The sequence below is a fragment of the Pleurodeles waltl genome, chromosome 5 (assembly GCF_031143425.1).
Source record: "Pleurodeles waltl isolate 20211129_DDA chromosome 5, aPleWal1.hap1.20221129, whole genome shotgun sequence".
NCBI lineage: Eukaryota > Metazoa > Chordata > Amphibia > Caudata > Salamandridae > Pleurodeles > Pleurodeles waltl.
In genome coordinates, this window is record NC_090444.1 from 1,840,000,026 (window position 1) to 1,840,018,658 (window position 18,633).

Genomic DNA, 18,633 nt, shown 5'->3' on the forward strand with positions numbered 1-18,633 from the left:
CTTGTGCCAGGTCCAGTTATCCCTTATTAGTAGGATAGAGGTGTTTCTAGCAGCTTAGGCTGATAGAAGGTAGCTATGGCAAAGCAGCTTAGGCTGAACTAGGAGACATGCAAAGCTCCTACTATACCACTTACATCATATGCACAATATCATAAGAATACACAATACACAGAGTTACTAAAAATAAAGGTACTTTATTTCTATGACAGTATGCCACAAGTATCTCAGTGAGTACCCTCAGTAAGAAGGTAAGTAATATACACAAGTTATATGTCAACAAACCAAAAATAGGTAAGTAAGAGTCAGAAAAGTAATGCAAACAGTGTAGAATTACAATAGGTTGCAATAGGCAAGCATAGGTCTAGGGGCAACACAAAAAATATACTCCAAAAGTGGAATGCGAATCACAAATGGACCCCAGACCTATGGGAGCTTGTAGAGGGTCGCCTGGACTGTAAGAAAACAGTCAGGGTGTCCAAGATACCCCACCCCAAGACCCTGAAAGGTAGGAGTAAAGTACACCTACCACCCCAAGAGAGCACAATAGTTGTGATAGGGGGATTCTGCAAGAACAACAAACACCAGCAGTGCACTAACAACGGATTTCCGGACCCTAGGACCTGCAAGGCTAGGGGACCAAGTCCAATAGTCGCGACAGTGTCCGGGGGGGCAGGAGCCTAGGAAACCCCGGATGAAGGTGCAAGGAAGCTGCCTCCGGATGGAAGAAGCTTGGATTTCTGGAAGAACAAAGAGGACTAGGAACTTCTCCTTTGGAAGACAGATGTCCCACGTCGCGATGAAGGTTGCAGAAATACCGCGAACAAACCTTACTAGCTGCAAGGGTCGCGGTAGAGGTTTTTGGGTGCTGCTGAGGACCAGGAAGGACCAGGATGTCGCCCCTTGGAGGAGGAGACAGAGGGGGCGCTCAGCAACTCAGAGAGCCCTCACAGAAGCAGGCAGCACCCGCAGAAGTACCCCAACAGGCACTTAGAAGATTAGTGAACTGGAGTCCATGCGAAGCTACAAAGGAGGGTCCCTTGACGCCGGAGCCGAACTCAGAGGGTTGTGCACTGCAGGACGGAGTCCTGGGGACCCAGTGTAGGAGGCTGGCCTGGCTTGTAGTGGGTACCAGAGGTACTTACACCTTGTGCCAGGTCCAGTTATGCCTTATTAGTGTAGAAGTTCTAGCAGCTTAGGCTGATAGAAGGTAGCTATGGCAAAGCAGCTTAGGCTGAACTAGGAGACATGTAAAGCTCCTACCATAACACTGGTGTCATGTGCACAATATCATAAGAAAACACAATACACAGAAGTACTAAAAATAAAGGTACTTTATTTTCATGAAAATATGCCAAAAGTATCTCAGTGAGTACCCTCAGTATGAGGATGAGTTATATACACAAGATATATGTACACAAACCAAAATTATGCAGGTAATAGCAAGAAAAGTAATGCAAGCAGTGTAAAGTTACAGTAGATTGCAATAGGAGCACATAGGTATAGGGGCAACACAAACCATATACTCCAAAAGTGGAATGCGAACCACGAATGGACCCCAAACCTATGTGAGCTTGTAGAGGGTCTCTGGGACTGTAAGAAAACAGTGAGGGTTAGAAAAATAGCCCACCCCAAGACCCTGAAAAGTAGGTGTAAAGTGCCCCTATAACCCCCAGGTAGCACAGAAGTCGTGATAGGGAGTTTCTGCAAGGAAGACCAACACCAGCCAAGCAACAACAGTGGATTTCCGGACCTGAGTACCTGTGAAACAAGGGGACCAAGTCCAAGAGTCGCAACAATGTCGAGATGGGGCAGCCAGGAAATGCCACCGGATGGTAGAAGCTGTGGATTCTGCAAGAACGAAGAGGGCTAGAAACTTCCCCTTTGGAGGATGGATGTCCCACGTCGTGAAGAAGCTTGCAGAGGTGTTCCCACGCAGAAAGACCGCAAACAAGCCTTGCTAGCTGCAAAGGTCACGGTTAGGGTTTTTTGGATGCTGCTGTGGCCCAGGAGGGACCAGGATGTCGCCACTTGGATGAGGAGACAGGGGGGGCACCCAACAAGTCAGGGAGCCCTCACAGAAGCAAGCAGTACCCGCAGAAGTACCGGAACAGGCACTTGGAAGAGGAGTGAACCGGAGTCCACCCGAAGTCAGAAAAGGGAGTCCCACGACGCCGGAGGACAACTCAGAAGGTTGTGCACTGCAGGTTATAGTGTCGGGGACCCAGGCTTGGCTGTGCACAAAGGAAATCCTGGAAGAGTGCACAGGAGCCGGAGCAGCTGTAAATCACGCGGTACCCAGCAATGCAGTCTAGCGTGGGGAGGCAAGGACTTACCTTCACCAAACTTGGACTGAAGAGTCACTGGACTGTGGGAGTCACTTGGACAGAGTTGCTGAGTTCCAGGGACCTCGCTCGTCGTGCCGAGAGGGGACCCAGAGGACCGGTGATGCAGTCTTTTGTTGCCTGTGGTTGCAGGAGGAAGATTCCGTCGACCCACAGGAGATTTCTTCAGAGCTCCTGGTGCAAGAAGGAGGCAGGCTACCCCCAGAGCATGCACACCAGGAAACAGGCGAGAAAGCCAGCAGGATGAAGCGATACAAGGTTGCAGTAGTCGCCTTTGCTACTTTGTTGCGGTTTTGCAGGCGTCTTGAGCAGTCAGCGGTCGATCCTTTGGCAGAACGTGAAGAGAGAAGTGCAGAGCTCTTGCATTCGGTATCTGAAGAATTCCCCAAAGCAGAGACCCTGAGTAGCCAGAAAAGGAGGTTTGGCTACCTAGGAAGGAGGATAGGCTAGTAACATAGGTAAGAGCCTATCAGAAGGAGTCTCTGACATCACCTGCTGGCCCTTGCCACTCAGAGCAGTCCAGTGTGCGAGCACACCTCTGAATCCAAGATGGCAGAGGTCTGGGGCACGCTGGAGGAACTCTGGGCACCTCCCCTGGGAGGTGCAGGTCAGGGGAGTGGTCACTCCCCTTTCCTTTGTCCAGTTTCGCGCCAGAGCAGGGCTGGGGGATCCCTGAACCGTAGTAGACTGGCTTATGCAGAGATGGGCACCATCTGTGCCCATCAAAGCATTTCCAGAGGCTGGGGGAGGCTACTCCTCCCCAGCCCTGACACATTTTTCCAAAGGGAGAGGGTGTAACACCATCTCTCTGAGGAAATCCTTTGTTCTGCCTTCCTGGGCCAGGCCTGGCTGGACCCCAGGAAGGCAGAAACCTGTCTGAGGGGTTGGCAGCAGCAGCAGCTGCAGTGAAACCCCGGGAAAGGCATTTTGGCAGTACCTGGGTCTGTGCTAAAGACTCAGGGGATCATGGAATTGTCTCCCCAATGCCAGAATGGCATTCGGGTGACAATTCCATGATCTTAGACATGTTACATGGCCATGTTCGGAGTTACCATTGTGACGCTATGCATAGGTAGTGACCTATGTATAGTGCACACGTGAAATGGTGTCCCCGCACTCACAAAGTCCGGGGAATTTGCCCTGAACGATGTGGGGGCATCTTGGCTAGTGCCAGGGTGCCCACACACTAAGTTACTTAGCACCCAACCTTCACCAGGTGAAGGTTAGACATATAGGTGACATATAAGTTACTTAAGTGCAGTGGTAAATGGCTGTGAAATAACGTGGACGTTATTTCACTCAGGCTGCAGTGGCAGGCCTGTGTAAGAATTGTCAGAGCTCCCTATGGGTGGCAAAAGAAATGTTGCAGCCCATAGGGATCTCCTGGAACCCCAATACCCTGGGTACCTCAGTACCATATACTAGGGAATTATAAGGGTGTTCCAGTATGCCAATGTTAATTGGTGAAATTGGTCACTAGCCTGTTAGTGACAATTTTGAAAGCAGAGAGGGCATAACCACTGAGGTTCTGGTTAGCAGAGCCTCAGTGAGACAGTTAGTCATCACACAGGGAACACATACAGGGACACTTATGAGCACTGGGGCCCTGGCTGGGGTCAGAAACCTGTCTGAGGGATTGGCAGCAGCAGCAGCTGCAGTGAAACCCCAGGAAAGGCAGTTTGGCAGTACCAGGGTCTGTGCTACAGACCACTGGGATCATGGGATTGTGCCAACTATGCCAGGATGGCATAGAGGGGGCAATTCCATGATCATAGACATGTTACATGGCCATATTCGGAGTTACCATTGTGAAGCTACATATAGGTAGTGACCTATATGTAGTGCACGCGTGTAATGGTGTCCCCGCACTCACAAAGTCCGGGGAATTGGCCCTGAACAATGTGGGGGCACCTTGGCTAGTGCCAGGGTGCCCTCACACTAAGTAACTTTGCACCTAACCTTTACCAGGTAAAGGTTAGACATATAGGTGACTTATAAGTTACTTAAGTGCAGTGTAAAATGGCTGTGAAATAACGTGGACGTTATTTCACTCAGGCTGCAGTGGCAGGCCTGTGTAAGAATTGTCAGAGCTCCCTATGGGTGGCAAAAGAAATGCTGCAGCCCATATGGATCTCCTGGAACCCCAATACCCTGGGTACCTCAGTACCATATACTAGGGAATTATAAGGGTGTTCCAGTAAGCCAATGTAAATTGGTAAAATTGGTCACTAGCCTGTTAGTGACAATTTGGAAAGAAATGAGAGAGCATAACCACTGAGGTTCTGGTTAGCAGAGCCTCAGTGAGACAGTTAGTGTAGGAAAGTACCATCTTGCCTGGCATGTTACCCCCATTTTTCACTGTATATATGTTGTTTTAGTTGTAGGTGTCACTGGGACCCTGGTAACCCAGGGCCCCAGTGCTCATAAGTGTGCCTGTATGTGTTACCTGTGTAGTGACTAACTGTCTCACTGAGGCTCTGCTAATCAGAACCTCAGTGGTTATGCTCTCTCATTTCTTTCCAAATTGTCACTGACAGGCTAGTGACCATTTTTACCAATTTACATTGGCTTACTGGAACACCCTTATAATCCCCTAGTATATGGTACTGAGGTACCCAGGGTATTGGGGTTCCAGGAGATCCCTATGGGCTGCAGCATTTCTTTTGCCACCCATAGGGAGCTCTGACAATTCTTACACAGGCCTGCCACTGCAGCCTGAGTGAAATAACGTCCACGTTATTTCACAGCCATTTTACACTGCACTTAAGTAACTTATAAGTCACCTATATGTCTAACCTTTACCTGGTAAAGGTTAGGTGCAAAGTTACTTAGTGTGAGGGCACCCTGGCACTAGCCAAGGTGCCCCCACATTGTTCAGAGCCAATTCACTGAACTTTGTGAGTACGGGGACACCATTACACGCGTGCACTACATATAGGTCACTACCTATATGTAGCTTCACCATGGTAACTCCGAATATGGCCATGTAACATGTCTATGATCATGGAATTGCCCCCTCTATGCCATCCTGGCATTGTTGGTACAATTCCATAATCCCAGTGGTCTGTAGCACAGACCCTGGTACTGCCAGACTGCCCTTCCTGGGGTTTCTCTGCAGCTGCTGCTGCTGCCAACCCCTCAGACAGGCATCTGCCCTCCTGGGGTCCAGCCAGGCCTGGCCCAGGATGGCAGAACAAAGAACTTCCTCTGAGAGAGGGTGTGACACCCTCTCCCTTTGGAAAATGGTGTGAAGGCAGGGGAGGAGTAGCCTCCCCCAGCCTCTGGAAATGCTTTGTTGGGCACAGAGGTGCCCAATTCTGCATAAGCCAGTCTACACCGGTTCAGGGACCCCTTAGCCCCTGCTCTGGCGCGAAACTGGACAAAGGAAAGGGGAGTGACCACTCCCCTGACCTGCACCTCCCCTGGGAGGTGTCCAGAGCTCCTCCAGTGTGCTCCAGACCTCTGCCATCTTGGAAACAGAGGTGCTGCTGGCACACTGGACTGCTCTGAGTGGCCAGTGCCACCAGGTGACGTCAGAGACTCCTTGTGATAGGCTCCTTCAGGTGTTAGTAGCCTTTCCTCTCTCCTAGGTAGCCAAACCCTCTTTTCTGGCTATTTAGGGTCTCTGTCTCTGGGGAAACTTTAGATAACGAATGCATGAGCTCAGCCGAGTTCCTCTGCATCTCCCTCTTCACCTTCTGATAAGGAATCGACCGCTGACCGCGCTGGAAGCCTGCAAACCTGCAACATAGTAGCAAAGACGACTACTGCAACTCTGTAACGCTGATCCTGCCGCCTTCTCGACTGTTTTCCTGCTTGTGCATGCTGTGGGGGTAGTCTGCCTCCTCTCTGCACCAGAAGCTCCGAAGAAATCTCCCGTGGGTCGACGGAATCTTCCCCCTGCAACCGCAGGCACCAAAAAGCTGCATCTCCGGTCCCTTGGGTCTCCTCTCAGCACGACGAGCGAGGTCCCTCGAATCCAGCGACACCGTCCAAGTGACCCCCACAGTCCAGTGACTCTTCAGCCCAAGTTTGGTGGAGGTAAGTCCTTGCCTCACCTCGCTGGGCTGCATTGCTGGGAACCGCGACTTTGCAAGCTTCTCCGGCCCCTGTGCACTTCCGGCGGAAAGCCTTCGTGCACAGCCAAGCCTGGGTCCACGGCACTCTAACCTGCATTGCACGACTTTCTAAGTTGGTCTCCGGCGACGTGGGACTCCTTTGTGCAACTTCGGCGAGCACCGTTTCACGCATCCTCGTAGTGCCTGTTTCTGGCACTTCTCTGGGTGCTACCTGCTTCAGTGAGGGCTCCTTGTCTTGCTCGTCGTCCCCTCTCTCTGCAGGTCCAATTTGCGACCTCCTGGTCCCTCCTGGGCCCCAGCAGCGTCCAAAAACGCCAAACGCACGATTTGCGTGTAGCAAGGCTTGTTGGCGTCCATCCGGCGGGAAAACACTTCTGCACGACTCTCCAAGGCGTGGGGGATCCATCCTCCAAAGGGGAAGTCTCTAGCCCTTGTCGTTCCTGCAGTATTCACAGTTCTTCAGCCTAGTAAGAGCTTCTTTGCACCAACCGCTGGCATTTCTTGGGCATCTGCCCATCTCCGAGCTGCTTGTGACTTTTGGACTTGGTCCCCTTGTTCCACAGGTACCTTCAGACAGGAATCCATCGTTGTTGCATTGCTGATTTGTGTTTTCCTTGCATTCTCCCTCTAACACGACTATTTTGTCCTTAGGGGAACTTTGGTGCACTTTGCACTCACTTTTCAGGGTCTTGGGGAGGGTTATTTTTCTAACTCTCACTATTTTCTAATAGTCCCAGCGACCCTCTACAAGGTCACATAGGTTTGGGGTCCATTCGTGGTTCACATTCCACTTTTGGAGTATATGGTTTGTGTTGCCCCTATCCCTATGTTTCCCCATTGCATCCTATTGTAATTATACATTGTTTGCACTGTTTTCTAAGACTATACTGCATATTTTTGCTATTGTGTATATATATCTTGTGTATATTTCCTATCCTCTCACTGAGGGTACACTCTAAGATACTTTGGCATATTGTCATAAAAATAAAGTACCTTTATTTTTAGTATAACTGTGTATTGTGTTTTCTTATGATATTGTGCATATGACACTCAGTGGTACTGTAGTAGCTTCACACGTCTCCTAGTTCAGCCTGAGCTGCTTTGCTAAGCTACCATTATCTATCAGCCTAAGCTGCTAGACACCCTATACACTAATAAGGGATAACTGGGCCTGGTGCAAGGTGCAAGTACCCCTTGGTACTCACTACAAGCCAGTCCAGCCTCCTACATTGGTTGTGCAGTGGTGGGATAAGTGCTTTGAGACTACTTACCACTCTTGTCATTGTACTTTTCATAAGAGAAAAATATACAAAACAAGGTCAGTGTATATACACATAGCCAAAAAGTTTTTTTTTCCTCTTTTCACTCTTTTCTAAGTGCTGAAAAGTACTTCTAAACTTTCAAAAAGTTCTTAAAAGTTTAAAAAGTTTTTTTCTGTCTTTCCAAAAAGTTCTGAAAACTTTTTTCTCTTTGTCTATCACTTTAACTCTCTCTAAAAAAATGTCTGGCACAGGCCAAAAAGTTGAACTGTCCAAACTTGCATATGATCACCTTAGCTGGAAAGGAGCAAGGAGTCTCTGCATAGAGAGAGGTTTGAGTGTAGGGAAGAATCCTTCTTTAGAACTGTTAATTAATATGCTTAGAGTACAGGATAAGGCCATAAGTGCCCAATCTGTAGAAAAAGTAGCTAATGGTTCTCAATCTGATCCAGGGACTCCCCCAGGAAAAGGTTCAGGAAAGAAACTTCTCAGCCTGCCCATTACTAGACAGTCTAGCATAGTTGGTACAGAGGTTGAATCACATCATACTGATGATGTGCTCTCACATTATACTGGTAGCCAAGCTGTTAGGGTGCCCTCTGTAAGGGACAGGTCTCCTTCTGTTCATTCCCATCATACCTCTGTATCTAGAAATGTCCCTCCCACCCACCCTGATGACAGATTGTTGGAAAGGGAGCTCAATAGATTGAGAGTGGAGCAAACCAGACTGAAGCTCAAGAAGCAACAGCTGGATTTGGATAGACAGTCTTTAGAAATAGAGAGGGAAAGACAGAAAATGGGTTTAGATACCCATGGTGGCAGCAGCAGTATTCCCCATAGTCATCCTGCAAAAGAGCATGATTCCAGGAATCTGCATAAGATAGTTCCCCCTTACAAGGAGGGGGATGACATTAACAAGTGGTTTGCTGCACTTGAGAGGGCCTGTGCTGTACAGGATGTCCCTCAAAGGCAGTGGGCTGCTATCCTATGGCTATCATTTACTGGAAAAGGTAGGGATAGGCTCCTTACTGTAAAAGAAAATGATGCTAACAATTTCCAAGTTCTTAAGAATGCACTCCTGGATGGTTATGGCTTAACCACTGAACAGTACAGGATCAAGTTCAGAGATACCAAAAAGGAGTCTTCACAAGACTGGGTTGATTTCATTGACCAGGCAGTGAAGGCCTTGGAGGGGTGGTTACATGGCAGTAAAGTTACTGATTATGACAGCCTGTATAACTTAATCCTGAGAGAGCATATTCTTAATAATTGTGTGTCTGATTTGTTGCACCAGTACTTGGTGGACTCTGATCTGACCTCTCCCCAAGAATTGGGAAAGAAGGCAGACAAATGGGTCAGAACAAGAGTGAACAGAAAAGTTCATACAGGGGGTGACAAAGATGGCAACAAAAAGAAGGATGGTAAGTCTTCTGACAAAGGTGGGGACAAATCTAAAAATGAGTCTTCATCAGGCCCACAAAAACACTCTGGTGGGGGTGGTGGGCCCAAACCCTCCTCTAATCAGAACAAGGAAAAGAAACCATGGTGCTATTTATGTAAGATAAAAGGCCATTGGACAACAGATCCCAGTTGTCCAAAGAAAGGCACCACAGCTCCTACCACTACAACCCCTACTGCTACACCTAGTGTCCCTACTAATAGCAGTGGTGGTGGGAGCAAACCTACTAATAGCCAATCCAAGGGAGTAGCTGGGCTCACTTTTGGTAATTTAGTTGGGGTTGGTCTGATTAGGGAGACCACAGAGGCTACTTTAGTCTCTGAAGGGGCTATTGACTTAGCCACTTTGGTTGCTTGCCCCCATAACTTGGAGAAGTACAAGCAACTAACCCTAATAAATGGTGTTGAGGTCCAGGCCTACAGGGACACAGGTGCCAGTGTCACAATGGTGATTGAGAAACTGGTGCACCCTGAACAACACATACTTGGACACCAGTACCAAGTAACCGATGCTCACAACATAACACAAAGCCACCCCATGGCTGTTGTAAATCTCAACTGGGGGGGGGTATCTGGTCCAAAGAAAGTTGTGGTAGCTTCAGATTTACCTGTAGACTGTCTATTAGGGAACGATTTGGAGACATCAGCTTGGTCAGATGTGGAGTTGGAGGCCCATGCAGCAATGCTGGGCATCCCAGGGCATATTTTTGCTTTGACAAGGGCTCAGGCCAAAAAGCAAAAAGGACAGGGAAGCTTGGATCCTGGAACAATGGACCAAGTGCTCCCTAAAGCTAGGGCTAGTAGAAGCAAACCACTTCCTACTATCCCTCCCTCTACAGTGGATTCTAATTCTGAGGAAGAAGAATTCCCTCCCTGTGCAGAACCTACACCAGAGGAGCTGGAAGCAGACACTGCTGAGCTTTTGGGTGAAGGGGGGCCTGCCAGAGAGGAGCTGAGTGTGGCACAGCAAACCTGTCCCACATTAGAGGGTCTCAGACAGCAAGCTGTCAAACAGGCTAATGGGGATGTCAGTGACTCACACAGAGTTTACTGGGAGGACAACCTCTTGTACACTGAGCATAGGGATCCTAAACCTGGAGCTGCCAGGAGATTAGTGATTCCTCAGGAGTACAGAAAGTTCCTCCTAACACTGGCACATGACATTCCCTTAGCTGGGCACCTGGGTCAAATGAAAACTTGGGACAGATTGGTACCACTGTTTCATTGGCCTAGGATGTCTGAGGACACAAAAGAATTTTGTAAGTCCTGTGAAACCTGTCAAGCCAGTGGCAAGACAGGTGGCACTCCAAAGGCACCCCTTATCCCACTGCCTGTGGTTGGGGTTCCCTTTGAAAGGGTAGGGGTTGACATAGTTGGCCCCCTTGACCCTCCTACTGCTTCAGGCAATAGGTTTATCTTAGTGGTAGTGGACCATGCCACAAGGTATCCTGAAGCAATTCCTTTAAGGACCACTACAGCTCCTGCAGTGGCAAAGGCCCTCCTGGGAATATTTTCCAGGGTGGGCTTCCCAAAGGAAGTAGTATCAGACAGAGGAAGCAATTTCATGTCTGCATACTTAAAGGCCATGTGGAAGGAGTGTGGTGTAACTTACAAGTTCACAACACCCTATCATCCACAAACAAATGGACTGGTGGAGAGATTTAATAAAACTCTCAAAGGCATGATTATGGGACTCCCTGAAAAACTCCGCAGGAGATGGGATATCCTTCTACCATGCCTCCTTTTTGCCTACAGAGAGGTACCCCAGAAAGGAGTGGGCTTCAGCCCCTTTGAACTTCTTTTTGGACACCCTGTTAGGGGTCCACTCACACTTGTAAAGGAGGGTTGGGAACAACCTTTAAAAGCTCCTAAGCAGGATATTGTGGACTATGTACTTGGCCTCAGATCAAGGATGGCTGAGTACATGAAAAAGGCCAGTAAAAACCTTCAGGCCAGCCAAGAGCTCCAGAAGCAATGGCATGATCAGAAGGCTGTTTTGGTTCAGTACCAACCAGGGCAGAAAGTGTGGGTCTTGGAGCCTGTGGCCCCAAGAGCACTCCAAGATAAATGGAGTGGTCCACACACAATTGTTGAAAAGAAGGGTGAAGTCACCTACTTGGTTGACTTAGGCACTGCCAGGAGTCCCCTTAGGGTGCTCCATGTCAACCGCCTGAAACCCTACTATGACAGGGCTGATCTCACCCTGCTCATGGCAACAGATGAGGGACAGGAAGAAGACAGTGATCCTCTACCTGATCTCTTCTCTTCCACAGAACAAGATGCTCTTGTGGAAGGGGTAGTTTTGGCTGATTGTCTTACTGCTGAGCAGAAAGATAATTGCATAAATCTCCTAGGACAATTTTCAGAACTCTTCTCCATTGTGCGAGGCACCACTTCTTGGTGTGAGCACACTATAGATACTGGAGACAGTTTACCTGTCAAAAGTAAGATCTATAGGCAGCCTGACCATGTCAGGGACTGCATAAAGCAAGAAGTTCAGAAGATGTTGGAACTAGGAGTGGTTGAGCACTCTGACAGTCCATGGGCTTCTCCTGTGGTACTGGTACCAAAACCCAATTCGAAAGATGGAAAGAAGGAAATGAGGTTTTGTGTAGACTATAGAGGTCTCAACTTGGTAACCAAAACAGATGCTCACCCTATACCCAGGGCAGATGAGCTAATAGATACACTGGCATCTGCCAAGTATCTAAGCACTTTTGATTTGACTGCAGGGTATTGGCAGATCAAAATGTCAGAAGATGCTAAACCTAAGACTGCATTTTCTACCATTGGAGGACATTACCAGTTTACTGTAATGCCTTTTGGTTTGAAAAATGCACCTGCCACTTTTCAGAGGTTGGTGAACACAGTCCTGCAAGGGCTGGAAGCTTTCAGTGCAGCATATTTGGATGATATAGCTGTCTTTAGCTCCAGCTGGGATGATCACCTGGTCCACCTTTGGAAAGTTTTGGAGGCCCTGCAAAAGGCAGGCCTCACTATCAAGGCTTCAAAGTGCCAGATAGGGCAGGGTAAGGTGGTTTATCTGGGACACCTTGTTGGTGGGGAACAGATTGCACCACTTCAGGGGAAAATCCAAACTATTATTGATTGGATTCCCCCTACCACTCAGACTCAGGTGAGAGCCTTCCTAGGCCTCACTGGGTATTACAGGAGGTTCATTAAGAACTATGGCTCCATTGCAGCCCCTCTTAATGACCTCACATCCAAGAAAATGCCTAAAAAGGTATTATGGACAGCAAACTGTCAGAAAGCTTTTGAGGAGCTGAAGCAGGCCATGTGCTCTGCACCTGTCCTGAAAAGCCCTTGTTACTCTAAAAAATTCTATGTCCAAACTGATGCATCTGAATTAGGAGTAGGGGCAGTCCTATCACAACTTAATTCTGAGAGCCAGGATCAACCTGTTGCTTTTATTAGTAGAAGGTTGACCCCTAGAGAAAAGCGTTGGTCTGCCATTGAGAGGGAGGCCTTTGCTGTGGTCTGGGCTCTGAAGAAGTTGAGGCCATACCTGTTTGGCACTCACTTCATTGTTCAGACAGACCACAAACCTCTACTTTGGCTAAAACAAATGAAAGGTGAAAATCCTAAATTGTTGAGGTGGTCCATATCCCTACAGGGAATGGACTATACAGTGGAACATAGACCTGGGAGTAGCCACTCCAATGCAGATGGACTCTCCAGATATTTCCACTTAGACAATGAAGACTCATCAGGTAATGGCTAGTCTTATTGTCCTTCGTTTGGGGGGGGGTTGTGTAGGAAAGTACCATCTTGCCTGGCATGTTACCCCCATTTTTCACTGTATATATGTTGTTTTAGTTGTAGGTGTCACTGGGACCCTGGTAACCCAGGGCCCCAGTGCTCATAAGTGTGCCTGTATGTGTTACCTGTGTAGTGACTAACTGTCTCACTGAGGCTCTGCTAATCAGAACCTCAGTGGTTATGCTCTCTCATTTCTTTCCAAATTGTCACTGACAGGCTAGTGACCATTTTTACCAATTTACATTGGCTTACTGGAACACCCTTATAATCCCCTAGTATATGGTACTGAGGTACCCAGGGTATTGGGGTTCCAGGAGATCCCTATGGGCTGCAGCATTTCTTTTGCCACCCATAGGGAGCTCTGACAATTCTTACACAGGCCTGCCACTGCAGCCTGAGTGAAATAACGTCCACGTTATTTCACAGCCATTTTACACTGCACTTAAGTAACTTATAAGTCACCTATATGTCTAACCTTTACCTGGTAAAGGTTAGGTGCAAAGTTACTTAGTGTGAGGGCACCCTGGCACTAGCCAAGGTGCCCCCACATTGTTCAGAGCCAATTCACTGAACTTTGTGAGTACGGGGACACCATTACACGCGTGCACTACATATAGGTCACTACCTATATGTAGCTTCACCATGGTAACTCCGAATATGGCCATGTAACATGTCTATGATCATGGAATTGCCCCCTCTATGCCATCCTGGCATTGTTGGTACAATTCCATAATCCCAGTGGTCTGTAGCACAGACCCTGGTACTGCCAGACTGCCCTTCCTGGGGTTTCTCTGCAGCTGCTGCTGCTGCCAACCCCTCAGACAGGCATCTGCCCTCCTGGGGTCCAGCCAGGCCTGGCCCAGGATGGCAGAACAAAGAACTTCCTCTGAGAGAGGGTGTGACACCCTCTCCCTTTGGAAAATGGTGTGAAGGCAGGGGAGGAGTAGCCTCCCCCAGCCTCTGGAAATGCTTTGTTGGGCACAGAGGTGCCCAATTCTGCATAAGCCAGTCTACACCGGTTCAGGGACCCCTTAGCCCCTGCTCTGGCGCGAAACTGGACAAAGGAAAGGGGAGTGACCACTCCCCTGACCTGCACCTCCCCTGGGAGGTGTCCAGAGCTCCTCCAGTGTGCTCCAGACCTCTGCCATCTTGGAAACAGAGGTGCTGCTGGCACACTGGACTGCTCTGAGTGGCCAGTGCCACCAGGTGACGTCAGAGACTCCTTGTGATAGGCTCCTTCAGGTGTTAGTAGCCTTTCCTCTCTCCTAGGTAGCCAAACCCTCTTTTCTGGCTATTTAGGGTCTCTGTCTCTGGGGAAACTTTAGATAACGAATGCATGAGCTCAGCCGAGTTCCTCTGCATCTCCCTCTTCACCTTCTGATAAGGAATCGACCGCTGACCGCGCTGGAAGCCTGCAAACCTGCAACATAGTAGCAAAGACGACTACTGCAACTCTGTAACGCTGATCCTGCCGCCTTCTCGACTGTTTTCCTGCTTGTGCATGCTGTGGGGGTAGTCTGCCTCCTCTCTGCACCAGAAGCTCCGAAGAAATCTCCCGTGGGTCGACGGAATCTTCCCCCTGCAACCGCAGGCACCAAAAAGCTGCATCTCCGGTCCCTTGGGTCTCCTCTCAGCACGACGAGCGAGGTCCCTCGAATCCAGCGACACCGTCCAAGTGACCCCCACAGTCCAGTGACTCTTCAGCCCAAGTTTGGTGGAGGTAAGTCCTTGCCTCACCTCGCTGGGCTGCATTGCTGGGAACCGCGACTTTGCAAGCTTCTCCGGCCCCTGTGCACTTCCGGCGGAAAGCCTTCGTGCACAGCCAAGCCTGGGTCCACGGCACTCTAACCTGCATTGCACGACTTTCTAAGTTGGTCTCCGGCGACGTGGGACTCCTTTGTGCAACTTCGGCGAGCACCGTTTCACGCATCCTCGTAGTGCCTGTTTCTGGCACTTCTCTGGGTGCTACCTGCTTCAGTGAGGGCTCCTTGTCTTGCTCGACGTCCCCTCTCTCTGCAGGTCCAATTTGCGACCTCCTGGTCCCTCCTGGGCCCCAGCAGCGTCCAAAAACGCCAAACGCACGATTTGCGTGTAGCAAGGCTTGTTGGCGTCCATCCGGCGGGAAAACACTTCTGCACGACTCTCCAAGGCGTGGGGGATCCATCCTCCAAAGGGGAAGTCTCTAGCCCTTGTCGTTCCTGCAGTATTCACAGTTCTTCAGCCTAGTAAGAGCTTCTTTGCACCAACCGCTGGCATTTCTTGGGCATCTGCCCATCTCCGAGCTGCTTGTGACTTTTGGACTTGGTCCCCTTGTTCCACAGGTACCTTCAGACAGGAATCCATCGTTGTTGCATTGCTGATTTGTGTTTTCCTTGCATTCTCCCTCTAACACGACTATTTTGTCCTTAGGGGAACTTTGGTGCACTTTGCACTCACTTTTCAGGGTCTTGGGGAGGGTTATTTTTCTAACTCTCACTATTTTCTAATAGTCCCAGCGACCCTCTACAAGGTCACATAGGTTTGGGGTCCATTCGTGGTTCACATTCCACTTTTGGAGTATATGGTTTGTGTTGCCCCTATCCCTATGTTTCCCCATTGCATCCTATTGTAATTATACATTGTTTGCACTGTTTTCTAAGACTATACTGCATATTTTTGCTATTGTGTATATATATCTTGTGTATATTTCCTATCCTCTCACTGAGGGTACACTCTAAGATACTTTGGCATATTGTCATAAAAATAAAGTACCTTTATTTTTAGTATAACTGTGTATTGTGTTTTCTTATGATATTGTGCATATGACACTCAGTGGTACTGTAGTAGCTTCACACGTCTCCTAGTTCAGCCTGAGCTGCTTTGCTAAGCTACCATTATCTATCAGCCTAAGCTGCTAGACACCCTATACACTAATAAGGGATAACTGGGCCTGGTGCAAGGTGCAAGTACCCCTTGGTACTCACTACAAGCCAGTCCAGCCTCCTACAGTTAGGCATCACACAGGGAACACATACATATAGGCCACAAACTTATGAGCACTGGGGTCCTGGCTAGCAGAGTCCCAGTGACACATAACAAACATACTGAAAACATAGGGTTTTCACTATGAGCACTGGGCCCTGGCTAGCAGGATCCCAGTGAGACAGTAAAAACACCCTGACATACACTCACAAACAGGCCAAAAGTGGGGGTAACAATGCTAGAAAGAGGCTACTTTCTCACACAACCCCCCCCCAAACGAAGGACAATAAGGCTAATCTTGGCCAGTTGAGACTTTATTGTCTAAGTGGTGATAAGTAGAGAGTAGCTCTGCAATAGACTGGTTACTCCCTTTATCATCCACTATATGGTTACTTCCCTGTGGGGATGTAAACCACCCTGTTTGAAGTTGTTTAGCTAAGCAACAATGTGAAGATGTATTTTCAGAGTTTCTATCAGTAAGTTTTAGTTTAGAGCAGTGGGAATTGTCCACTGAACCTATTTGTAGTGATGGAAATGCCAGACAGGGATGCTGTCTCAGGAAAGCTATAGCTGGGCAAAAACTTTGTCCATATGGCTGGAAGAGAGAACAGGGATGCTGTTTCTCTTGAGTTGGAGCAGGGCAGGGATGCTGTCCTATGAGCTCCACACTAGGGCAGGGATGCTGTCCTAAGTGTTGTGAGGCAGTGCAGAGTTTCTGCACTAAAGTTTCTCTGGGAGGGTTGGAGGGATGCTCCATGTTAACTAAAATGGTGCTCTTTTTGTCACCAATGTTAGTTATCCTACAGAGAGGTACTTCTACCTCAGGGAGTCCAGCTTTGCCAGCTGATGATTCCCTTGGAACAGGTGCCACCCCAGGAGAGGTTTCTCCCACCACAGGAATGGTATCCTGAATGGTAGGGTGGTTAGGGGATACTGTGATACCCTTTTTACCTGTTGATGGAGAGGGATCCTGAGTTTTCAGGCCTTCTCTCCTTTGCTTTTTCATTTCAGTAGAAATGAGAGGGAACAATTCCTCAGGGATGCCCAGCATGGCTGCATGGGCATACAACTCTACATCAGCCCAACCTGAGGCCTCTAGGTCATTACCTAAGAGACAATCTACCGGTAAGCTAGGTGATACCACCACCTGCTTAGGGCCAGTAACTCCACCCCAACTAAACTGAATTATAGCTAAGGGAAGAAACTTAGTGGAGTTATGGACATCAATAATCTTATATTGTTGTCCAATGATGTGTTGATCAGGGTGCACTAGGTTTTCAGTCACCAAAGTGATACTTGCACCTGTGTCCCTGTAGGCCAAGGCCTCAACACCATTTATTGAAACTGTCTGCCTATACTTATCCATTGTAAGGGGACAAGCAGCCAGTGTGGCAAGGCCAATGCCACTAGGTGTGACAGAAACTGTCTTGGGACTGACTACCCCAGTTTCTACTATGGACCCATAAGTGAACCCAACTACACCCTTAACTTGACTGTTGCCAGCAGTCCCACCACTAGTACCACTACTGCTAGGGGCACTAGAGCTTGATGTATTAGTGGTGGTAGGCTCAGGGGGTTTACCTGGACAGGACTTATCCCCTGGCCTATGGCCTCTATTTTTACACACAAAGCACCAAGGCTTTTTAAATTGTGTAGGTTGAGAAGAAGAGGAAGAATTTGTTTTATCCCCACCCCCTGAAGAGTGTTTAAGATTTGAAGTGGAATCTTTGGTTTTACCCTTATCCCCATGCTTATCTTGAGATTTTTCACCATCTTTCTTCTTGTTGTTCTCTTTGTCACCCCCTGAATGAACTTTTCTGTTCACCCTTGTTCTGACCCATTTGTCTGCCTTCTTTCCCAATTCTTGGGGAGAGGTCAGATCAGAGTCCACCAAGTACTGGTGCAACAAATCAGACACACAATTATTAAGAATATGCTCTCTCAGGATCAAGTTATACAGGCTGTCATAATCAGTAACTTTACTGCCATGTAACCACCCCTCCAAGGCCTTCACTGAATGGTCAATGAAATCAACCCAGTCTTGTGAAGACTCCTTTTTGGTCTCTCTGAACTTTATCCTGTATTGTTCAGTGGTTAAGCCATAACCATCCAGGAGTGCATTCTTAAGAACTGTAACATTATTGGCATCTCTTTCTTTCACAGTAAGGAGCCTATCCCTACCTTTTCCACTAAATGATAGCCATAGGATAGCAGCCCACTGCCTTTGAGGGACATCCTGTACAACACAGGCCCTCTCAAGTGCAGCAAACCACTTGTTAATGTCATCCCCCTCCTTATAAGGGGGAACTATCTTATGCAGATTCCTGGAATCATGCTCTTTTGCAGGATGACTATGGGGAATACTGCTGCTGCCACCATGGGTTTCAAAACCCAGTTTCTGTCTCTCCTTCTCTACTTCTAAAGTCTGTCTATCCAAATCCAGCTGTTGCTTCTTGAGCTTCAGTCTGGTTTGTTCCACTCTCAATCTATTGAGCTCCCTTTCTAACAATCTGTCATCAGGGTGGGTGGGAGGGACATGCCTTGAAACAGAGGTATGGTGAGAATGGACAGAAGGAGACCTGTCTTTTACAGAGGGCACCCTAACAGCTTGGCTGACAGTGTAATGTGAGAGCACATCATCTGTATGATGTGACTCCACCTCAGTACCAACTATGCTAGACTGTCTTGTAATGGGAAGGCTAAGAAGTTTCTTTCCTGACCCTTTACCTGGGGGAGTCCCTGGATCAGATTGGG

The 18,633-nt window shown here is 48.4% G+C and overlaps 1 protein-coding gene across 1 annotated transcript in view; it reads left to right on the forward strand.

Annotated features, from left to right (window-relative positions):
* DNAH8 (dynein axonemal heavy chain 8) overlaps positions 1-18,633 on the forward strand; it is a 9,979,189-nt gene that overhangs the window by 8,108,676 nt on the left and 1,851,880 nt on the right. The window lies entirely within an intron of this gene.